At 36.0% G+C, this 20,405-nt stretch overlaps 1 pseudogene; it reads right to left on the bottom strand.

Annotated features, from left to right (window-relative positions):
* Window positions 1–2,451: 2,451 nt before the first annotated feature.
* On the bottom strand, window positions 2,452–17,506 carry LOC128057585 (E3 ubiquitin-protein ligase Hakai-like; annotated as a pseudogene).
* Window positions 17,507–20,405: the final 2,899 nt, after the last annotated feature.

Here is a 20,405-nt window from a genome sequence, read left to right as displayed (position 1 = left end):
AGTACTTAACTGGTCTAATATTTCAATATGATTTTCCCACTCACACTTCTATGGTTTCATCTTCTAATACTCTATCATTGATGCATCAGCTGCACCAGAAGTATTCCTAAACATCAGTTTCTCCTTTTTAAAGCTATTGATATTATTATTATTACTTATTTTTAATGCTGATATCCTCATGAGTTGTCCACTCTTCTTACATGTATTAACTTATCGGGGAATCATTTTCAGACAAGAGTCCACTTTTGCCCTGTCCCAGCATTTTTTTTTCACCTCTCTTGTTTATTTTTCTCGGTGGCACTTATTACTGACATAAATTAAAAACCTATCTTCATTCTTCTGCCTCCACAATTAGAGTGTGGCCAGGGAATATGAGGGTTCTGTTCCTAACACTATCCCCAGTACCGCTGACATATACTCTTCCAACAAAGCAAAGATTAGGCTTTCACAGACCAAAGACAATGGTGTACTATGAAGTGTGGGGTAGATTTGGTTTAATTGTCTACTTCAAAAATATCAAAAGAAAAGAAACAAAATAGAGTATAATAACATCTGGTATTGAACTGATTCTAATTATACTAATGACTTTGATATTGCCATTTTCTACCATACTGAAAAATAAACAATATCTTATTTGCATGTGAGTGTATCTAGGTATGTTAAATCACTCAGTTGTGTCTGACACTTGTAATCCCAAGGACTGTAGCCCTCCAGACTCCTCTGTCCATGGAATTCTCCAGGCCAGAATACTGGAGGGGGTTGCTGTTTCCTTCTCCAGGGGATCTTCCCAACCCAGAGATCAAACCTGTGTCTCCTGCATTGCAGGCACTTTCTAAGCAACTGAGCCACCAGGGAAGCCCATATCTAGGCATAAATTAATACAAATAAGAAGGTAAGTGAAAAATAACTCATGTAAATTATTGTGAACAATTAATTGTTTAAGATTTTATTGTAAAGAATTTTAGAACCCTACGAACTTTGATAAAATTTGCTTATTGAAGAAAAAAATACAAGAAGTTAATGGAGCATTCTGTTGCTGGGCATATAGTTCTGAATAACAGACATTCATTGCATGAAGAGCTTTAGCTAAACGTGAATTAACGAGGATATTTTGGAAAACAGAAACTGCTAAATATTCAAGTTATTTGTTCACTTCTAGCTGAAAGGTAAAGTTGAAAGAAATGATGTTTAATAGACTCTGACAAGTATTTAGAATAAAAGCGTGTCATGAATTATATTACAACTGTGGAAGTGCATGGAAGTGCTTATCACTGATGAACTAAAGATAAAATTATCTTCATTCCTTTTGATTGATAAAAGGAATATTAAGCATATTTCATTAAAAATGTACCTTGATTCTTTGCTTTAAAACATCTCATATGTGGAAATTTGACCTTTGCTAATGCATAGTGACAGAGCTAAGCTTGATATATTCCTCTACTTTGTTTTTTTAATTTAGACTTCCACAGTGGAGCATTTCAAATAACTGAAATAAAAAAAGTCAAGTATGTTGATGAATACCTGTGTTTCGTTGTCTGCCTTAGTGTAATTTGTCTATTTGTGTTTGGTTAACACAATAGACTTTCAGATCAAAAAGAGACAGAGGGATAGTAAAGCAGGGGATTGGCAGATTAAAAGTAAGGGAAAACAATCATAATTTTGTAGCATTTTTAATTCTTTTCCATCATAATTTGTGATGCCTGATATAAAACATTTTAAAATGTCATATAAAAAAATGAAAGATTTTTATCATTAAAAACGTTTGAAAAACAGTTTTTACTCTAAGAAGGAGGTGGAAACCCTAAGGCATGATGTGAGATTGCATACTATTTGGAAATGCTCAATTTTGATAGAAACAACATAAAAAATGACAAGATTAATAAGAAAAATTAAACAGAGATAATAAGTAATCTCTTTACCCACAATATATAGATGCACTTATAGGATGCTTTATTTTGTCTATTTTCTTTTTATATTTTTACTTTTAGGATTTTATTGTATCTCTGAGAAATTAGTGGTAAAACACATGGTTTAAAAAACAATATGTGACTGCACTTGAATTCACATAAAATAGCCTTTTACAGCCATAATAAAATTTAATCTTTTTACACAAATTAACAAAATGTTTCAAAACAAAATCAAAGGTTGAGTTTACCTTTGAAAGTAGAACAATGAAAATTTTTTTTTCAAAATTTTTACAAATGTTCACCTGTGGGTCAATGTACCGCAACAGGGGAACAAAGATGTTAAAATATAGCTGTGTTCAACTTAGCTACTTATCCGCACTGTAGCATAGTACTTGATATCAACCCTAAGTCAAGATTTAAAACCACTTCAAGAGACAAGACCCTAAATGTTTTTAGCCACCTCAGTATGAAGTGTTCTCCTTCCCCAGTCAAGGCTTGGGGAAGTTTTGCTTCCTCATCATACCTTCAGTTCAGAATACTATTATTATTTGTAATATGGTCTATATCTTGTCTGATAGGGATGATGTAGTTCAGAAAGTGGGGTTTGAGAAGGAGGACCCTGCATTTGTGGAGGAGGTGGCCCTCTTGGTGAAGGCTACATACCAGGGCTGGTTCCCCTTGGTTGTATAAATAGAAAGCTCAGGGTTCCTTGATCTTCAGTGAACTGGGGTGAAGAGTGAAGGTTATAATGGTGAGGAGGAGGTACAGTTATAGGAGGACCTCCATGTTGAGTGGGAGAGGTCCTGGAGGATGATTCATATAAGCTGGCATCTGGGCAATGATATGCCCAGGGGAGGGGTAATTGGTGGTGGAGCAGAGGTCATTGGTGGAGGTGGAACTCAGCTATACATCAAGTGAGGAGTACCTGTGGCCTGGGGAGGCTATGGCACTGAATGGTTTATTGGTCGTGGAGGACGTTGGGGTAGTACATATTGTGGCTGTGGAGGCATAATATGATAAGAGTGAGAGAGTCATTTCCTAGGCAGGTTGATAAGAAGTCTAGGGGTCCTCAAGGAGAGAGGGGTCTGGAATTCTCAAGGAGGAAGAAAGGACAAACATTTTTGTCCCTGTACATTCCTTAAGATTATATAACAATAATGTATCCTGCTTGAAGACAGTCTCTGGAAAAAACCTTCTGGCTAATCCTGTCATCTTAAGGTGTAAAATTAGTGAGGTCTTTATAACCTCTGGACATTCTTTTGATTCACTGTAATAACTACTTAGAGAGTATATAACTCCATGGCTAACACTAGCAAGGGGGTACTCTTTCTGCCCCCTTCTGATGCCTATGTCAGAAGCTTTCTCTATTTACTTTATACTTTAATAAAACTTTATTACACAAAAGCTCTGAGTGATCAAGCCTGGTCTCTGGCCCCTGATTGAATTCTTCTCCTCCAGAGGCCAAGAATCCTGACATCTATGTGTTGTTCAGCAACAACCTTTCAAGAGTGTGAGACCAGTAGTTTACCTTGATATTCAGGATGATGGTGAGCAGATGCTAGAGCAGTAGGTGATAGTTCTTTAGCACCTGAATTGGAGTCATCCTGAATCAGGAGAATTATTAAGTTGCTGTTGAATTTTGTTGAATATTAAATCCTTGTTCAATTAGGAAGATTTCTTGACTGAGCAAGGTAGAAGTGGAACAGTTCTGCTGGAGGAGCATGAATATCCTCGTGTGGCTGATTATAGTGCTCACGGGGCACATGTTGCAAAGGAGGTGCTGGCATCATGATATGTTGCTTTGATAGAATATGGCTCATGTGGTGTTTGTCTCGTGGCATTATAAAATGATCAGGGATTTCAACTGGTGGTGGGGCAATCGGAGGAGTATGGACATTTTCATCCTCCAAGATTCAGAATTGCCAGGAGAAATATCAATAACCTCAGATATGCAGATGACACCACTCTTATGGCAGAAAGAAGAGAACTAAAGAGCCTCTTGATGAAGGTGAAAGAGGAGAGTGAAAAATTTCACTTAAAACTCAACAATCAGAAAACCAAGCTCATGGCATCTGGTCCCATCACTTCATGGCATCTGGTCCCATCACTTCATGGCAAATAGATGGGGAAACAATGGAAACAGTGACGGACTTTATTTTGGGGGCCTCCAAAATCACTTCAGGTAGTGACTGCAGCCATGAAATTAAAAGACACTTTCTCCTTGGAAGAAAAGTTATGACCAACCTAGACAACCTATTAAAAAGCAGAGACATCACTTTGCCAGCAAACGTCCATCCAGTCAAAGCTATGGTTTTTCCAATAGTCATGTATGGATGTGGGAGTTGGACCATAAAGAAAGCTGAGTGCTGAAGAATTGATGCATTTGAACTGTGGTGTTGGAGAAGACTCTTGAGAGTCCCTTGGACTGCAAAGAGATCCAACCAGTCCATCCTAAAAGAAATCAGTCCTGAATATTCATTGGAAGGACTGATGCTGAAGCTGAAACTCCAGTACTTTGGCCACCTGATGCGAAGAGTTGACTCCCTGGAAAAGACCCTGATGCTGGGACTGATTGAAGGCATTAGGAGAAGGGGAAGACACAGGATGAGATGGCTGGATGGCATCACCGACTCAATGGACATGAGTTTGGCTACACATAGTACAGTTCTATTTTGGCCACCAGCTCAGCTCAAAAAATTGGCAAGTTACAGATGTTGGTAAAGCATATTTTATTTATTTTTGTGCATCTTTGTAGTAAAAGATGTGTGTTATCACTGGCCCAGCCATGGTTCCATCTGTTGGAATCCATTTGTTCACATTTTGCTTCTCATTCTTATACCCAAGCTATATTTGGAGAAGCTGTTGAGGAGGAGAGAGTAAAGGAGAGGCGAAAAGAAAGAGGGGAAAAGAGAGAGACTGAGAAGGAGTATGACCATTGCATATCTCAGGATTCAGGTAGTATGATTCTTCCACCAATAAGTACTTTTCCCTGTGTGTTTATCCCCCTAGTATCTTTCTTCTTGCTTCTCTTTGTGAACTTCAGTTTAGTTTGAGAAGTAATATGTTCTGATCACCTTAAATCAGTCTGTGAGTGTTTCTGTTCCATTGCATCTGGGATATTTTGCTAGTGCACTTGGAGACAAGAATTTCGCCAATGCACCACTGTCTTTTTAGCATGGAGAAAGGTCATCTGCGTAAGTCCCATGTTTTGCAGTCTACTAGATTCCATTTCTACACATACCACTCCCCATTGGCCAAGGGAAAGTTTCCACTTAGAGCCCGTGCCTCTACTTTTGGAGGTCATACACAGGATACTTGAGAGTGAAATTCTAAATTCAAATGGTTCTAAGACCAATACCGGAGTTTGCATGGACATTTACCCCAGGTCTGTTCACAGACATAGTGGCCAACTCAATTTGTTTTCAGGGTATATGAAGAAAACTTGGTCTTATGGGCAACTGGCCCACATGCAATATGTTCTGAGCTTCTCACAGTGCAGAAAGGAGCCATGGATGGGAACAGAATGTGGACTGCACTCAGGCTGACTCTACATAATATCATACTTTATTCTAGAACTATAAGAAGTCCAATATTTTCAAATTCAATCCTGGATTTCCAGGACTTTATGAAGATATATTTGTCAAGGCAGAAGGATAGAATATACTTTATTTCACAATCTGTTAACTGGATTTTAACTTTTAAGTATCTGGACATATGGTATGTGGGCCGCCATTTATACCCAACTTTCTTGCTAGTGCTAGGGCCTGCCTTTAGGCTTTTATTTATCTATATAAAAAAATAAAGTATAATAGCATGTGAAAGCAGAGTGGTTTTTTGAAGCAATAGCAGAATATTAAAATATTGCATAATTTTCAAATAATTTCCTTCATCTAAAATCATTTAGCCAACAGGTTAAGTTTGGGAAGCATCTTAAACAGAAAAAAAAAAAAAAAAAAAAAAAAACTGGCTTTTAAGGAAAACCAAGTTTAAAATAGATAAATGATGCAACAAAAACATTGGGCAAAACAGGGTTTGATGGCACAAAGTAAGGCTCTCCTGAAGAAAGGCTCTTCTGGAACAGGATACATTTTAAAACAGCGTATGGATAAACTTTGAGATATATATATATATATATATACAATATTTCAGTCAGTTGTTCAGAAATCAAATCATACTGTTGAGCAAAACAAATTCAGGGCAAAATTTATTACTTATCTACCTAGCATGCTACTTGTTATAAGCTTCATTGTGCTTGTTTATGCTTGTGCTCACTTAGTCATCTCTCTCTGCTATTGTGACCCTTTGCAACTGTGACCCCCTAAACTGTAGCCTGCAAGGTTCTTCTGTCCATGGAATTTTCCAGGCAAGAATACCAGAGTGGTTTGTCATTTCCTACTCCAGGGGATTTTCCCAAACCTAGGGATTGAACCCATGTCTTGTGTCTCTTATATTGGTGGGTAGATTTTTACCATGGTACCACCTGGGAACCTCTATATAGATTTCAACAGCTATCTTTTTTTTTTTTTTTTTACTTTCCACTGTTAATGTTATTTAATATGTAGAAAAGTAATGATCATATGTGCTTGTGAATTTTTGAATATGCTATGTAGAAAAGTGTTTACAAACTTTGAATTTCCTGACACTTTCTGCAGATGTTGAAGAACATGGTCATATTTGCCAGAAGTTTAAACCGTTGATCAGTCTTTATTAAAAAACTTAAAAATTAATTTTCTGTCTATGCTGCTGCTGCTGCTAAGTTGCTTCAGTTGTGTCTGACTCTGTGCGACCCCATAGACAGCAGCCCACTAGGCTCCTCTGTCCCTGGGATTCTCCAGGCAAGAATACTGGAGTGGGTTGCCATTTCCTTCTCCAATGCATGAAAGTGAAAAGTGAAAGGGAAGTTGCTCAGTCATGCCCGACTCTTAGAGACTCCATGGACTGCAGCCTACCAGGCTCCTCTGTCCATGGGATTTTCCAGGCAAGAGTACAGGAGTGGGGTGCCATTGCCTTCTCCTTTTCTGTCTATAGTATATCATTTTATCATCTGTTGTAAATACAAGAAAACTGAGAACCAACAAAAGAGAAAAACAAAACACAAAGAAACAAAGATAGTTTAAGGCACAGAACTTTGAAAAATATGAGCTTCTGAAAGTTTTCAGTGAATATTTTGCATAACTAATGACAAAGTAACTTCTGTGAAAGAACGGTAACCTAAGAAACAGTGGGTTTGTGAATATTTTAAAAAGTATTCTGTGTTCATTCCTCTTGAACAGATATATCTAAAGAATCAGTTGTATTATACAAACGATGAAAAATTTAAGTATAAAAATATGCGAACCTATATGGCTTACATTTAATTAGTTTTATTTTCAGAGAAAACAACAAAGTATAAGAAAGGAACCAGAATAGGAAAAATAAACAAAGATAAATAAAATGTTACATTAAAAGTTAAAGTCAGTCTAAGAAAATTACATATTTTTAAATGGAGAAACACTAGCAAACTGCCAAATAATTCTAATGAATTTTGGCATACATAATGATGTATCCAGGAAAAAATTCAGCATTCAAAAAAAAAAAAATCCAAATATACACACACTTACATATACAGGGCTTCCTAGGTTGCTCAGTGGTAAAGATGCCTGCTAAGCCATTCAAAAAACTAACATCATGGCATCTGGTCCCATCACTTTATGACGAATAGATGGGGAAACTGTGGAAACAATGGCAGACTTCATTTTTTGGGCTCCAAAATAACTGCAGGTAGTGACTGAAGCCATGAAATTAAAAGACAGTTGCTCCTTGGAGGCGGAGAAGGCAATGGCAACCCACTGCAGTACTCTTGCCTAGAAAATCCCATGGACGGAGGAGCTTGGTAGGCTGCAGTCCATGGGGTCGTGAAGAGTCGGACACAACTGACCTCCTTCACTTTCACTTTTCACTTTCATGCATTGGAGAAGGAAATGGCAACCCACTCCAGTGTTCTTGCCTGGAGAATCCCCGGGATGGGGGAGCCTGGTGGGCTGCTGTCTTTGGGGTCACACAGAGTCGGACACGACTGAAGCGAGTTAGCAGCAGCAGCTCCTTGGAAGAAAAGTTATGACCAACCTAGACATTATGTTAAAAAGTAGAGACATTATTTTACCAACAAAGGTGTGTCTAATCAAAGCTATTGTTTATCCAGTAGTCATGGATGGATGTGAGAGTTGGACTATAAAGAAAGCTGAGCCCTGAAGAATTGATGGTTTTGAACTGTGGTGTTGGAGAAGACTCTTGAGAGTCCCTTGCATTGCACGGAGATCCAACCAGTCCATCCTAAAGGAAATCAGTCCTGGGTGTTCATTGGAAGGAATGATGCTGAAGCCAAAGCTCCAATATTTTGGCCACTTAATGCAAAGAACTGACTCATTTGAAAAGACCCTGATGCTGGGTAAAATTGAAGGCAGGAGCAGAAGAAGACAACAGAAGATGAGATGGTTGGATGGCATCACCAACTCAATGGACATGAGTTTAAATATACTCTGGGAGTTGGTGAAGGACAGGGAAGCCTAGCATGCTGCAGTGCGTGGGGTTGCAAAGAGTCAGACACGACTGAGCAACTGAACTGAACTGAACCAAAGCCTTTGAGTGACAAACTATGAGGAACTTTGGAAATTAGTCTGTAAATTATCAAACCTACATCAATAAAATAAAAATATTTCATCCACTTCATCCAAGCCAAATGTTGCTGCCTTGGACACAAGCTCCTGAGCTTCCCCAATAAGTTTTTTATAATATCATGGAATTTATGCCTAAAATTCCAGCTTATTCCCTGGAAAAGGACAAAAAGTCAAATAATGAAGCCCATTCTGGAAGCAATAAGACATCAAAATTTTCAGATCATTTAAAATTGCACCTCTAAAATGATCATTATCTGACATAGATTATAGTTCATTTTTATGAGCATATAGGATTTATACTCAAGATGTTCAATGAAAGTAGATTTAATGCAGCTTAAACATTAGCAGTCAGAAGTAACACAGGTATGACCTGGCAAGGTACATTCATCATTATGAAAATAAAATATTCTAAAAGTGAAGGTAGTTATCTGTGTAACCCAAATATGAAGAATGAAGACTCACTAATTTCTATTACATATGCTAAACAAATATGCAAAGCTTAAACATAGCATAGTGTGGAATGTATAGCAAGTATTCAATAATTACATTGTTTAAAAAAAGAACTGATTCTAGATTATTTGTATATTTTTATGCAGGTGTCACTGTAGTAATGGTGACATTAATTAAAACGAAATTTTGCCTCCTTAAATTCTGTTATATTACAGATACATGATAATTTGTATAAAGACATATAACAATAGAGTAGTGAAAAACATACTACCTTTAAATAAAACTGCATAATGTGAAATTTGTCTTTAATTTGATGAGTTTTCATCACGGGAGGAGGTAATGAGTGGTCAAGATATATTTCAAAGTCTATTTTATATACCTGGGAAGATCTGTGCACACAACAATCAGTTATTTGGGAAATTATTATAAAAAGGTTGCTTTGATATAGATTAATGCCCAATCACATTATGTTTACAGGGTTTTATGTAATCTTACATTATTAACAGCTCTCCAGCTGGAAAGTAAATCATGACAAGGTTAAACATTTCACTTCTCATTTCTGGATATAAAGGTGTATAATGTGTACATTAACAATATTTATTTATGGAGAAATATAACAAGAAATAAACAATGGGCAGTGATGTTGACCATTAAGAAAACTGCATGCAGCTAAGTCAATAGAAAACCACAGAAAATAGTACTGGTATGTGACTATCACAGCACAAAGAATTGCTGAAATGTAAACACCCAGAGGCTAGTGTGTAGTAGAAGATGCTGCGAGAGGAGGTGAATATGTGCTTTATATAATACGTGGAAATCTTGGCAAGCAGGAAATGGTGTCCAGTGTCTAGAGATGTGGGACTAGTGTCGAGAGATGCTGTTTCATCCCCATTTATGGAGAAAACACTAAGGTCACTTTCCTTTATATCAAGGCAAATCAAGTAGATACTTCTACACACAAACTGTGGGCCACTTTCTGGGCCCTTGAGAATCATAGAATAAACAGTGATTAGAGGATAATATACAGTAAGTCACTTAATCCTTCTGTATATTTTGATAATGATTAAAGTGTCAATGGCTGTACATTTTTCACTTCATTATAGTACTGAGGAAATTTGAAGCAAGAAAAGAGAAGAAAAAAAAAAACCCTGAAGTGATGAGAAAAAGCTAGAGAGAAAATGAATAGCAACTTCACCCTATTAAAGCTACTCTACCTTCACCCTGCTTTTGAGTAAATGTCATGTGTGCCATCTATGAAATAGGAGTGTCAGTGTCCAGGGATGTAGGATCAAATGATAAGATGGGAATTTTCATTTAGGGCACAATAGAGAAAGCTATAGGTCAAGGACTTCAGGTTCTACTCTGCTTCCTCTAGGGCTGAAAGGATAACTCAGAATAACCCTAATTTATCACATTGCTTCAGATAATTTCCATTTCAAGGTTGTACTCTAAAACAATATTTATGCTCACTTTAACCTCATTTGGAAGACAAATTATAGACTCAACCTTGTTTTGGGGCTTATCATGGCTCATGTGGACACAACGACTTGTAGAAAAATGGCAAAAGCATGAACTGACAGAAGTTGAACACTGGCCTTGCTCCCACTGTGTGTGTGTGTGTGTTGTGTCTAAGGAAAGGAAACTGGTTGGCATAGTAGTTTGGCTTAGAGGCAGGCTGAAAGAAGGAAATTCTCATCAACATGACAATGTACCTGGAAAGTAGGAGGGATTTTTAAATTGTGACAATTAAGAAACACAGAGTTCCATGGTTCTTCATAGAATAAGGATAATTATTTATTTCCACAGTAGCACTTACATATACCACATAAGTACACTTGGCACTTTACCTGCATTACACATCTAACCCTCATGTGAAAGCTGGGAGACAGGAAATCTTAGAAGGGTTATTTTCTGGAGGAGATAACTGGAGCAGAGAATTCTGATTGTCCTATGTTACATGGTGGTAACTGAAAAGAAATATGTTAATGGAGCATCTTTGGCGTTTCAGCAGGTACTTTCAAAAATAATCTCTCCCACAGCATTGCTTAATATTTCTTCAGCAACGATGGAAATATTCCACCATGCTGTCCAATATGATAGTCACTGGCCATATTCAGTGACTGAGCACTTGAAATGTGGATACACTGATTGATAAATTTAAATGTAATTCTACTTCATTTAAGTATCAAATATGCTAGTGGTTACAGTATTGGGGTCTCACCAGAAAAATAATTTATTAATAAAAAAAAAACATTTGGTGGATCTTAGGTTTTTATTTTCTCATGATATATTCCACATTATTAACTCAAAAACATTGGTTATCTGTATTTCAAACAGTAAAAACTCTTTTGAGGGCAGAGGATAATTTGCAGATTATGATGATATATCAAAAACACCTTTTTCTAAATTTATCTAATGAAAATATCTTTGTTAAGCACATACTTATTGGAAATTTATATGCAATGTTTGGATCCATATAGTTTACTAATATTTGTTTCAAAAATCTATAAAACTTTAAAGCCTAATTTTTAAAATTATAATTTTTTTGCCAGTTAAATATAACAATTTACACAGTATGGTAGCATTTTTTTTGTTCTATCTAGTAAAGCCACAAACTACAAAATTATCATTTTTCCTCCAGGTCTTCTTAAATTATCCTTAATAATTAAAAATTAAAACATCTTTATTCACTTGGAATATACTAAATGAGTGAACTCCAAGAGTTGGTGATGGACAGGGAGGCCTGGCATGCTGTATTACATGGGGTCACAAAGAATCGGACACAACTGAGCGACTGAACTGAACTGAAATGAAATGATCATTTGATTAGTGTTTTTAAAATAGTGAAATGTGGAACGTTGGTGTTGGCTTTCTCTAACCATCTTGGAATAAAAAATTATTTTTTTAATCAATTTTTTATTGCAGGATAATTGCTTTACAGAATTTTGTTTTCTGTGAAATCTCAACATGAATCAGCCATAGGTATACATATATTGCCTCCCTTTTGAACCTCCCCCCCATCTCCCACCCCATCAACCCCTCTCGATTGATACAGGCCCCCTGTTTGAGTTTCCTGAGCCATACAGCAAATTCTCATTGCTATCTATTTTACATACGGTAATATAGGTTTGCATGTTACTTTTTCTATACATCTCGGCATCTCCTCCCCTATTCCCCTAAGTCTAGTCTCTATGTCTGTTTCTCCATTGCTGCCCTGTAAATAAATTCTTCAGTACCATTTTTTCTAGATTCTATATATGTGCATTAGAATACGATATTTACCTTTCTCTTTCTGACTCATTTCACTATGTATTGTAGGTTCTAGGTTCATCCACCTCATCAGAACTGACTCAAATGCATTCCTTTTTATGGCTGAGTAATATTTCACTGTGTATATGTATCACAACTTCTTTATCCATTCATTTGTTAATGGACATCTAGGTTGCTTCCATGTTTTAGCCATTGTAAATAGTGCTGCAATGAACAATGGGATACATGTATCATTTTCAACCCTCGTTTCCTCAGGGAATATTCCTAGGAGTGGGATTGCTGGGTCATATGGTGGTTTTATTCCTAGGTTTTTAAGGAATCTCCATACCATCTTCCATAGTGGCTGAATCAATTTACATTCCCACAAGTGTGCATACCCTCTCCAGCATTTACTGTTTGTAGACATTTTGATGATGGCCAGTCTGCCTGGTGTAAGGTGATATCTCACTGTGGTTTTGATTTTCATTTCTCTAATAATGAGCGATGTTGAACATCTTTTCATCTCTGTTAGCCATCTGTATGTTTTCTTTGGAGATATGTCGTTTAGATTTTTTCCCCACTTTTTGATTGGGTTGTTTGTTTTTCTGGCATTGATTTGTATGAGCTGCTTGTATATTTTAGAAATTAATCCTTTGTCAGTTGTTTCATTTGCTATTATTTTCTCCCATTCTGAGGGTTGTCTTTTCACCCTACTTATAGTTTTCTTTGCTGTTCAAAAGCTTTTAAGTTTAAACAGGTCTCACTTGTTTACTTCTGTTTTTATTTCCATTACTGTAGGAGGTGGGTCATAGAGGATCTTGCTTTGATTTATGTCATCAAGTGTTCTGCCTATGTTTTCCTCTAAGAGTTTTATAGTTTCTGGTCTTACATTTAGGTCTTCGATCCATTTTGAGTATATCTTTGTGTATGGTGTTAGTAAGTGTTCTAATTTCATTCTTTTACATGTAGCTGTCCAGTTTTCCCAGCATCATTTATTGAAGAGGCTGTCTTTGGCCCATTACGTATTCTTGCCTTCTTTGTCAAAAATAAGGTACCCATACATGCACGGGTTTATTTCTGGATTTTCTATCTTGTTCCATTGGTCTATATTTCTGTTTTTGTGCCAGTACCATACTGTCTTGATGACTGTAGCTTTGTAGTATAATCTGAAGTCAGGAAGGTTGATTCCTCCAGCTCCATTCTTCTTTCTCAAGGCTGCTTTGGCTATTCACAATCTTTTGTGTTTCCATGTGAATTGTGAAATTTTTTGTTCTAGTTGTGTGAAAAGTGCCATTGGTAATATGATAGGGATTGCATTGAATCTGTAGATTGCATTTGATAGTATAGTCATTTTCACAATATTGATTCTTCCTACCCAGGAACATGGAATATCTCTCAGTCTGTTTATGTTGTCTTTGATTTCTTTCATTAGTGTCATAATTTGCTGTGTACAGTTCTTTCATCTCCTTAAGTTAGTTTATTCCTAGACATTTAATTCTTTTTGTTGCAATTGTGTATAGGTTTGATTCATTAATTTCTCTTTCTGATTTTTCATTGTTAGTATATAGAAATGCAAATGATTTCTCTGTATTGATTTTGTATCCTGCAAGTTTGCTAAATTTACTGATTAGCTCTAGTAATTTTCTGATATTATCTTTAGAGTTTTCTATGTACAGTATCATATCATCTGCAAACAATGAGAGCTTTACTTCTTCTTTCCTGATCTGGATCCCCTTTGTTACTTTTTTCTTCTCTGATTGCACTAGCTAGGGCTTCCAGAACTATGTTGAACCATAGTGGTGAAATTGGACATCCTTGTCTTGTTTCTGATCTTAAGGGGAATTCTTTCAGTTTCTCACCATTGAGAATAATATTTGCTGTAGGCTTATCACATATGGCCTTTACTATGTTGAGGTAGGTTTCTTCTATGTCATTTTTTGAAGAGTTTTAATCACAAGCGGGTCCTGAATTTTTTCAAAGGCTTTTTCTGCATCTATTGAGGTTATCATATGGTTTTTATCTTTCAAGTTGTTAATATGGTGTATCACATTGACTGATTTGTGTATATTGAAGAACCCTTGCATTCCTGGAATAAACCTTACTTGATCTTGGTGTGTGAGGTTTTTCATGTGTTGCTCAATTCTGTTGACTAAAATTTTGTTGAGGATTTGTTCATCTAGGTTCATCAGTAATATTGACCTGTAGTTTTCTTTTTTTGTGTTGTCTTTGTCTGGTTTTGGTATCAGGGTGATTGTGGCCTCGTAGAATGAGTTTGGAAGGGTTCCTTTCTCTGCAGTTTTTTAAAAGAGTTTTAGAAGGGTAGGCATGTTTGATAGAATTCTCCCATGAAGCAATTTGGTCCTTGGCTTTCATTTTTTGGGGAGATTTTTGACCACAACTTCAATTTCAGTGCTTGTAATTGGGTTGTTCATAATTTCTATTTCTTCTATTGAACTTTTCTAAGAATCTGTCTATATTTTCCAGGTTATCCATTTTATTGCCATATAGTTGTTCATAATAGTCTCTTATAATCATTTGTATTTCTGCATTATCTGTTGTAACCTCTCCTTTTTCATTTCTAATTTTGTTGATTTGATTCTTCTTTCTTTTTTTTCTTGATGAGCCTGGCTAAAGGCTTGTCAGTTTTGTTTATCTTCTCAAAGAACAAGCTTTTAGTTTTATTAATCTTTACTATTGTTTCTTTCATTTCTGCTCATATCTTTATGATTTGTTTCCTTCTATTAACATTGGGGGTTTTTGCTCTTTTTCCAGTTGCTTTATGTGTAAAGTTAGATTTTCTATTCGATGTTTTTCCTTGTTTCTTGAGGTAGGATTGTACCACTATAAACTTCCCTCTTAGAATTGCTTTTGCTACATTCCATAGGTTTTGAGTTGTCATGTTTTCATGGTCATTTGTTTCTAGAAATTTTTTGATTTCTGACTTCTTCAGGAACCTGTTGGTTTTTTAGAAACGTGTTGTTTAATCTCCATGTGTTTGTGTTTCTTACAGTTTCTTTCTTGTAATTGATATCTAGTCTCATAGCATTGTGATTAGAGAAGATGCTTGATACAATTTCAATTTTCTTAAATTCACTGAAGTTTGATTTGTGATCCAAGATGTGGTCTATCCTGGAGAACGTTCCATGTATACTTGAGAAGAAGGTGTGTTCCTCTGCATTTGGATGGAATGTCCTGAAAATATCCATGAGATCCATCTCACCTAATGTATCATTTAAGACTTCTGTTTCCAAAAATAAATAAATAAATAATTATAAAAAAAAAAGACTTATGTTTCATTATTAATTTTGTTTTGATGATCTGTCCAATGGTGTGAGTGGGGTGTTAAAGTCTTCCACTACTATTGTGTTACTGTCAATTTCTCTTTTTATGTATGTTAATGTTTGTCTTAGGTATTGAGGTGCTCCTATTTTGGGTGCATAGATATATATGATTGTTATGTCTTCCTCTTTAATTGCTATGTAGTGTCCTTCCTTATCTCTCATAATCTTCTTTATTTTAAGGTCTTTTTTTCCTGCTATGAGGATTGCTACTCCAGCTTTCTTTTGCTTCCCATTTGCATGGAATATATTTTTCCACCCTCTCACTTTCAGTCTATGTGTCTTCAGGTCTGAAGTGGGTTTCTTGTAGAGAGCATATATGTTTGTTTGTTTGTTTTTTTAATCCATTCAGCCAGTCTGTGTCTTTTGGTTGGAGTATTTAATCCATTTACATTTAAAGTAATTGTTAATATATATGTTTCTATTGCCATTTTCTTTATTGTTTCAGGTTGATTTTGTAGGTCTTTTTTCTTCTCTTGTATTTCTTGACTATATAAGTCCCTTTAACATTTGTTGTAAAGCTGGTTTGGTGACACTGAATTCTTTTAACTTTTGATTGTCTGAAAAGATTTTTAGTTCTCCATCAATTTTGAATGAGATCCTTGCTGTGTACTGTAATCTTGGTTGTACATTTTTCCTTTTCAGTACTTTAAATATATCCTGCCATTCCCTTCTGGCCTGCAGAGATCAGCTGTTAAGCATATGGGGTTTCCCTTGTATGTTACTTGTTTCTTTTTCCTTGCTGCTTTTCATGCTCTTTCTTTGTGTTTAGTCTCCATTAGTTTGATTAGTATGTGTCTTGGCATGTTTCTCTTTGGGTTTATCCTGTATGGGACTCTTTGTGCCTCTTGGACTTGATTGACTATTTCTTTTCCATGCTGGGGAAATTTTCAACTATAATCTCTTCAAAAATTTTCTCATACCCTTTCTTTTTCTCTTCTTCTTCTGGGACCCCTATAATTCAAATGCTGGTGCCCTTGATATTATCCCAGAGGTCTCTGAAACTATCCTTAGTTCTTTTCATTCTTTTTACTTTATTCTGCTCTTCAGAAGTTATTTCCACCATTTTATCTTCCAGATCACTGATTTTTTCTGCTTCAGTTATTCTGCTATTGCTTTTTTCTAGAGTATTTTTAATTTCAGTAATTGTGTTGTCTCTGCATGTTTATTCTTTGATTCTTCTAGGTCTTTGTTAATTGATTCTTGCATTTTCTCCATTTTGTTTTCAAGGTTTTTGATCATCTTTGCTATCATTAGTCTGAATTCTTTTTCAGGTAGTTTGCCTATTTGCTCTTCATTTATTTGGACTTCTGTATTTCTAGTTTGTTCCTTCATTTGTTTAGTATTTATCTGCCTTTTTATTATTTTCTGTGACTTACTGTGTTTGAGGTCTCCCTTTCCCAGGCTTCACACTTGAATTCTTCCTTTTGGTTTCTGCCCTCCTAGGTTTGGTCCAGTGGTTTGTATAAGCTTCACATAGGGTGAGATTTGTGCTGAGCTTCTGTTTGTTTGTTTGCTTTTCCTCTTATGAGCAAGGCTGAGTGAGGTGGTAATCCAGTCAGCTGATGATTGGGTTTGTATTTTGGTTTTGTTTGTTGTTTAGATAAAGCGTCCTGCACAGCGTGCTATTGGTGGTTGGGTGGTGCCAGGTCTTGTATTGAAATGGGTTCCTTTGTGTGAGTTCTCACTATGTGATAATACCTAGGGTTAGTTCTCTGGTAGTCTAGGGTCTTGGAGTCAGTGCTCCCACTCCAAAGTCTCAGGGCTTAATCTCAAGTTTTGCATGGCTCTATATATTCTTTTCCTCTGATCAGGTATGCCTGTCCACTCTCAGCTGGTGTTCTGCACGCACTTCTGTGTCTGAAGATGTATTCCCGATGTATCCATGGTGAGAGATGTACTCCATGTCCACCTATTCCTGCATCATGTTCTCTGTGAAAATTTATTTTTTACTTCATCTGATATATTGGAATATAGTCAATTTGCAATGTTATGTTAGTTTCAGGTATACAATGAAATGAATCTGTTATACATATACATATATTCATTGTTTTTTAGATTCTTTTCCCATATATGTCTACCCTGGTAGCTCAGCTGGCAAAGAATCTACCTGCAATGCAGGAGACCCTGGTTCAGTTCCTTGGTCTGGAAGATCCCCTGTAGAAGGGATAGGCTACCCACTCCAGTATTCTTGGGCTTCCCTGGTGGCTCAGCTGGTAAAGAATCCACCTGCAGTGCCCTGGCAGGCCACAGTCCATGCGGCCACAAATAGTTGGACATGACTGAGCGACTTTCACTTTCACTATCCCATATAGATCACCACAGAGCACTGGGTAGTGTCCCCTGTGTTATACAGTAGGTTGTTATTAGTTATCTATTTTATGTAGAGATGTGTGTATATGTTAATCCCAATCTCCTAATTTATTCCTCCCCCCCTTTTGACTTTAATAAATTTGTTTTCTACATCTGTAACTCTATTTCTGTTTTGTAAATTAGTTCATTTGTACCATTTTTTGACTCCATACTTGTGATATTATGTAATAATTTGTCTTTCTCTGACTTACTTTCTAGTCCAGTCAGGTTGCTGCAACTGGCATTATTTCATTCTTTTTTTTATGGCTGAGTAATATACCACATCTTCTGTATCCATTGCTTGATGGACATTTAAGTTGTTTCCATATTTGACTATTGTAAACAGTCCTGCATGAACATTGGGGTCCATGTGTCTTTTTGAATTATGTTTTTCTCAAGCTATCTGCCCACAAGTGGGATTGCTTGATCATACGGTAGTTTTATTCCTAGTTTTTAAGGAAATCTCCATACTGTTCTCTATAGTGCTTGTACAGTTTACATTCCCACCAATAGGTTATGAGGGTTCCTTTTTTCCTGGAGTAAAATTTGATATGTGAAGATGTTTTATACATACTGACAAGCTAGAGAAAGATTTCATAACCGAATTCATCTGAAAACTATTTGTTTTTGTCAGCTCTGCTACATGGTTCTTCCAGTGTTGCTTCTGTAATTGTTATTGTTTTGTGACTGCTGGGTTGTTTTGCTTTCCTTTTTTATTTGGTAAGAATAAAATAACCTGATACAAATATTTTGGTATCAAATAATTCAATATTTTTAGTTAATAAAAAATTTTGCTCTGTTGGCAATAGCCAAAGGGTAAAACATGTGAAATTTTAAATACACATTTCCCATCTCTATGCAAACTGTATGCATATTCATCATATATTTACATAGCTCATCTAATATTTTGGGGAAAATACATATTTTATATATTCACATATATTGAGTATATAAATAAACCTTTGTAAAATGAATGAATAACAGAACAAATATCATGTCATCATTCAATATTAGTGTGTATTAGTGTGGAATAATTTTTCTGCTAATAATGAGGAAAATTTCTTATTCTGTGACATTTCAAATGAGTAGCAGAAGTGTAGATGTCATTTTGAGATGACTATCAAAATATGAAAAATACAGTTTCATTTTATATACTCAACTCTGCAGATGTGAATTTTGGAATGCTTAAAACAACATACTGTGGTACTGTCATATAACAGAATATTACAAAGCTTTAAAATGAAATACTGAAGCACTCAATGAATTAAAATCTTATATTTGATTTTTAAAGCTAGGCAATGCTAATAGCTTGTAGCAGTAGGAGAGTTACTAAGCATACAATGAATAAGACGGAGTACAGGACAAAGCACTGTTCAGTCGAATATTAATAGTGCTAAGGTTGACAATCACTAGTCTAGATGAAAGAAAGTCAGTTATTAAACTTTTAGTAAAAAAAATATAAGAACAGATATTTACCTTATGTCAGGCAACACTATTGTAATAGGATGACAGGCAGCACAATGAAAGAAGAAAAAAGCCACTTTGCTTTATAGAACATAAAAAAAAGTTTGATCTTCAATAGTCACCATTAAGAAAATGAAAGTGAAAGTGAAAATCGCTCAGTCCTGTCCAACTCTTTGCGATTCCATGGACTGTACAGTCTATGGAATTCTCCAGGCCAGAAGACTGGAGTGGGTAGCCTTTCCCTTCTCCAGGGGATCTTCCCAACCCAGGGGTCTAACCCAGATCTCCTGCATTCAGGCAGACTCTTTACCAGCTGAACCACAGGGGAAGCCTGAAATGGAAAAGAAGACCCAATTACAGACTGGGTTTCCCCAGTGGCTCAGTGGTAAAGAATCACCCTGTCAATGCAAGGTGACACAGGAGACACAGTTTGTATCCCTGGGTAGGGAAGATCTGCTGGAGGAGGAAATGGTAACCCACTCCAGTATTCTTGCCTGGAAAATTCATGAACTGTAGTCCATAGGGTCACAAAAACTCAGACACAACTGAGCAACTGAGTGCATGCGTGTGCATACACACACACAAACACACACAAACACGGATTAGGAGACAACATTTTTTAAAAATATGTAGCAAAATACTTGCAATGAAAATTTGTAAAAGAAAAAAGCGCACAGCTGACAAATGTGATAATCACAGTTAAAATTTAATTTGAACAAGTAGATCTAGAGATAGATACATGAAATACATACTCATAAAAGATACATGAAAATAGTATTATTTAAAGAAATGCAAATTAAAAGAACAGTAAAACATCACCATATCTCTAATAGAGTAACAAAAATTAAAGAAAAAAAATTAAAGACTGAACCTACCAACTGTTAACAAGAGTATCTTGTGAAATAGCTTGGACTCTTAGTACTGCTGATAGGAATCTAAATGGATGTAAATGTTTTGGTTCAGATATTGACAGTTTCTTAAAGTTTTAA

The sequence above is a fragment of the Budorcas taxicolor genome, chromosome 12, assembly GCF_023091745.1.
Source record: "Budorcas taxicolor isolate Tak-1 chromosome 12, Takin1.1, whole genome shotgun sequence".
Classification (NCBI taxonomy): Eukaryota; Metazoa; Chordata; class Mammalia; order Artiodactyla; family Bovidae; genus Budorcas; species Budorcas taxicolor.
Note: the sequence above shows the minus strand (reverse complement) of the source record. Positions and strands in the feature narration are given on the sequence as shown.